At 39.5% G+C, this 5,404-nt stretch overlaps 1 pseudogene; it reads left to right on the forward strand.

The window, feature by feature from the left end:
* The first annotated feature begins 266 nt into the window (after positions 1 to 266).
* The window catches only part of LOC102862225, a 9,326-nt pseudogene continuing 4,188 nt past the window's right edge, over positions 267 to 5,404 (forward strand).

Raw genomic sequence — 5,404 nt, forward strand, 5'->3', positions numbered from 1 at the left:
TATCCACACAATGGTATATTATATGCAGGAATGAAAAACAATGAACTCATAAAACATTACACAACATGAGAGAGCCTGGAGAATATTATGCTGAGTGAAATATCTCAGTCACAAAAGGACAAATACTGCGTAACACTGCTGCTATAAAGTAGGACAAATCAGAGTGGGGCAGGCAAAGAATGGAAAATGGTGGAAAATAGATAATGAACACTGCAGAACAGATGAGAGGAAGAATTGTCCGAAAGGAATATATGATTAGACATTATATGTATGACAACAATCTGGAACAAGTGACTGTGTACTATATGCAAGATCGAGGTGCTGTGCTTCCCATCAGAGTCCACACTATTGTTATCTCTGTTCAGCATGATGAAGTTTGCCTTGATGAGATGAGGGATGCTTTAAAAGAGAAAGTCATCAAAGCTGTTGTACTGCAAAGTATTTTGATGAGGACACAGTTTACCACCTACAGCCAAGTGGCATATTTGTTGTTGGTGGACCTCAGGGTGATGCTGGTTTGACTGCTCAGAAGATTATTGTGGACATTCCTGGTGGTTGGGAGCTATGGAGGAGGTGCCTTTACAGGAAAGGATTACACCAAAGAGCACTGTTTAGCTGCTTATGCTGCAAAATCCATTGTTAAAGGAGGTTTTTGCAGAAGGTTCTTGTTCAGGTCTCCCCCATTGTCTATTTCCATTTTCCATTATGGCACATCTCAGAGGAATGAGAGAAAGTTATTAGAGATTGAGAAGAAGATTGAGAGAAGATCTCTGCCCTGGAGTCATCGTCAAGGATCTGGATCTGAAGAAGCCAATTTACTGTAGACAACTGCAGCCTATGGCCACTATGAGCTTTCTGAATAGTTGCTGTAGCTATAGAGAAACCCACTTCCTTCAGAGAGCAGTGATTTTGGTGGGAAGGAGGAAATCTCTTCATAGTTGAACATTTTCTAATTGCTTATTTATTGTATTTGGGGGTATGGCATAAGTACAGAGAAACCATCACCTCAGATGGCAGTTTTTACAAGATATTTTTCTTCTCAACAACATGATTCCTTTAATATGTTTCCAGCATTTCAAGGTAGGCCAAGGTGTCCTACAGAAAAACCCTGGGTTAGACCTACAGAGGGTCTGGCTAGTGTTAACACAAGGGAGAGCAGAGCTGGTGCGGCTGGCCATGGAAAAATTATACAGCTCTGGCACACAGCTTTCTTGATTTCAAACCATGCACTGTTCCCTTGCTCTGTCAAGACAATAGCTTCTTGGTTTAGGCAAAGGTTTCATCTGAGTACAATTAAGTTCTCTGGGATTCTCTTTCTCATAAATATTAGCCATAGTTTGCTATAATCCCACATTGTCAAATCCCTTTGCATAATCAATAAAAAACACAAATAGACTTTCTTCTGGTATTCTGTTTCCAGCCAAGATCCATCCAATATCACCAGTGATATCCCTGGTGCCACAATCTTTTCTAAACCCACCTTGAATCTCCAATATTTCCCTGTCAGTGTATTGTTTCAGCCATTTTGGAATGATCTACAGCAATATTTTGCTTGCATGTGATATTAAAGATATTGTTCAACAATGTCCACATTCTGTTAGATCACCTTTCTTGGAAATGGGAACAAATATGGCTCTCTTCCAGTCAGTTGGCCAGATGGCTGTCTTCCAAATTTCTTGGCACAGTCTGGTGAGTACATCCAGGGCTGCATCTATTCAATGAAGTCTATCAATTCGACATAGTAAAAAATTGAAGTGCAAATATCAGCATTCTGAACTGAGATGGACTGGCATTGGCCACTATAAATCAGACAATCATATATATACTCTACTATGCTGAGAATGAAAAAATTGAGGAAGAATGGTGTTGCATTCATAGTTTAAAAGTCTTTTTAAAAGATCTATCCTGAAGTGCAATATAATAAGTGATATGAAACTATTCATATGTGTACAAAGAAGACCAGTTAATACAACTGTTATTCAAATATACACACCAACAGCTTAAGCCAAAGTTGAGGAAATAGAGCAATTTTACCAATGTTTGCAGTCCAAAATTGACCAAACATGCAATCAAAATGTGTTAATAATAGTTGGTGACTGGAATGTAAAAGTTAGAGACAAAGAAGAAGGAATGGTACTCAGAAATCATAGACTTGGTGACAGAAATGAAGCTGGAGACCAAATGACTGAATTTTGTACCTCCATTGATTTATTCCTCCCAAATACCTTCAACACTTATAAAAACATCCTTTGCAGCAAGTTTGCCCAAAGCACTACACCATTTGATTTCTTGACTGCTACTTATTTGGATTTGGTTGTCGATCTCAGTAAAATAAAGTCCTTGATAAATTCAACATTTTCTCCATTTATCACTATCTTGCCTATTGGTCCAATTGTGAGGATTTTTTGTTTTCTTCATGCTGAAGTATACCCCATATTGAAGGGTGCAGTCCTTGATCTTCATCATAAATGCTTCAGGTTCTCTTTCAGCAAGCAAGGTTGTATCATCTGCATATTCAGATTGTGAATGAACCTTCCTGTTTCTGATTGCTGCATTCTTCATATAGTTCAACTTCTCATATTACAAATGTACAAACTGAAGGGAGTTCTGGTGGCCTAGTGGCAAAAAGCTGTGCTGCAATCCTGAATGCACACTGTTTGAATCCACCAGATGTTCCACTGGAGAAGGAGGGGCAATCTCCTTTGTCTGTTGGATCCGATTAGATGGTACATAAAAAGGAACAAAAAAATACAAAAACAAGTGTACAAATTGAATAAGTATAGTGTAATAAGCTCAATATACTAATTAGATAAGCATAATGAAAAGATACAACATGGACCACTCCTGATTTTAAACCATGCAGTATCCCCTTTTTCTGTTCAAATGACTGACTCTTGCTGTATGGACAGGTTTCACATGAACATGATTAAGTGTTATAGAATTCTAATTCTTTGCAATGTTGTCTATAATTTATTATTAACCACATAGTCAGCTACTTTTGCCTAATCAATAAAACACAAGTAAACATCTTTCTGGTATTCTCTGCTGTCAACAATGATATCCATGTCCTCCTTGGAAACTGACAGTTCCATTTCTATGTACTCTTGCAACTGTTTTTTCCATTATCTTCAGCAAGATTTTATTTATCTTAGGACTAATTTATTGGAAAACATCTATATTTGTTTCCATTCCAAAGAAAAGTGACCCAACAGAGTGCAGAAATTATCAGACAATATCATTAATATCACATGCAAGCAAGAATCTGCTGAACATCATCCAAAAATGACTGGAGCAGCACATCAACAGAGAACTGCCAGAAATGCAGGCTGAATTTAGAAGAGGTTGTGGTTCTATGGATATTATAGCTAATGTTAGATGAATCTTGGCCAAAAGCAGAGACTGCCAGAGCAATGTTTATCTGTGTTTCATTGACTATGCAAAGGCATTTGATTGCGTGGATCACAACAAACTTTGGCTAACTCTGAGAAGAATGGGAATCTCAGAACACTTGATTGTGCTTATGCAAAATCTGTTCTTGGACCAGAAGGCAGTCTCAGAACAGAGCAAGGAAACACTGTATGGTTTAAAATCAGGATGGATGTACACCAGGGATGTGTCCTATCTCCATACCATTTCAACCTATGTGCAGAACAGATCATCCGGGAGGCTGAGCTCTATGAGGAGGAATGTGGTATCAGGATTGGAGGAAGACTCATCAAAACCTGCGTTATGTAGGTGGCACAGTTTTGCTTGCTGATACTGAGAGGACCTGAAGCACTTGCAACAGAAGGTCAAGGACTGCAGCCTTCAAAATGGATTGAAGCTCAACATCAAGAAAACAAAGATTCTCACCACTGGGCCATTTGGCAGTATCATGATGGACTGTGAAGAGATTGAGATTGTTAATCAACACTCCTGGTATCAACAACTAGGAAATCAAAAGACGAATTGCATTGGGAAAGTCTGCTGTAAGGGACACCTCTAGAGTACTTAAGAGCTACGATGTCAGTTTGGAGACTAAGGTGCACCTGATCCAGGCCATGGTCTTTGCAATTACGTGCTATGCATCAGAAACCTGGACAATGTCTAGGGATGATAGAAGGAGAATTGATGCCTTTGGGCTGTGATGTTGAAGAACAACATTGAATATACCATGTACTGCTAAGAGAACAAACAGGTGTCATCCTGCAGAGGGTGAAAACCAGATAGCTCCTTGGAGACAAGGATTCTGAGGCTCTGTCTGACATACTTTGGGCATGTTGCAAGGAGGGACCAGTCCTTGGAGAGGGAAGTCATGCTTGGGAGGGTGGAAGGATAGAGCAGGAGAGGAAGATCCGTGATAAGATGGATTGACTCAGTGACTGGAGTAATGGGGATAGGTGTGTCAGAGATGGTGAGGTTAGCACAGAATAGAGGAGGGTTCAGAGCTGTAGCACATAGGGTCGCTATGAGTCATAGGCGACTCAAATACACATAACAACAACAACAGGATTAATTTGTCAATTGTGCAAAAGAAATTGCTGTGACTTTGATGTGGATTTTGTTAAATATTGAGATCAATTTTGTAAGAATATCAGTGTTGAATTTTCCAATCCATGAGCATGGAATGTCTATTTATATTTTTGAGAAATTCTTTCAGAACTGTTTAAAAGAAATATATGATTAGATATTATTTGCATGACAAAAGCCCAGAATAAGATCTGCATAGCAAGGTGGAATTGGGGTTGGAAATTGTGTAACAATGAATTTTTTTTTGAAAGAGAAACTTGGGAATCCCAGAACACTTGATTGTGCTAATGCAAAACCTATACTTGGACCAGAAGGTAGTCCTCAGAACAGAGCAAGGAAACGCTTCATGGTTCAAAATTGGGAAGGGTGTACGTCAGAATGCATCCTGTCTCCATGCCCTTTCAATCTTTATGCAGAACAGGTTATCCAGGAGGCTGGGCTCTATGAGGAGAAATGTGGTATCAGGATTGGAGGAAGATTCATCAACAATCTGTGTTATGCAGATGACACACCCTTGCTTGTCGAAACTGAGGAGGACCTGAAGCACTTGCTGTGGAAGATCAAGGACTGCAGTTTTCAGTATGGATTGAGACTCAATATCAAGAAAACAAAGATTCTCACTACTGGACCAACTGGCAGCATCATAATGGTTGGTGAAGAGATTGAGATTGTTCACAGTTTTGGTTTGCTTGACTCCACAGTCAACACTCTTGGCACCAGCATCCAGGAAAGTAAAAGACATATTGCAATGGGAAAGTCTGCGGCTAGAGACCTCTCTAAAGTTCTGGATAACAATGATGTCAGTCTGGTGACTAAGGTGCACCTGATAGATGCTATGGTCTTTGCAATCACTTGCTATGCATCTGAGAGCTGGACAATGACTAGGGATGATAGA

This window comes from Elephantulus edwardii, unplaced genomic scaffold, assembly GCF_000299155.1.
Source record: "Elephantulus edwardii isolate Elephantulus edwardi_28Jun2011 unplaced genomic scaffold, EleEdw1.0 scaffold00028, whole genome shotgun sequence".
Classification (NCBI taxonomy): Eukaryota; Metazoa; Chordata; class Mammalia; order Macroscelidea; family Macroscelididae; genus Elephantulus; species Elephantulus edwardii.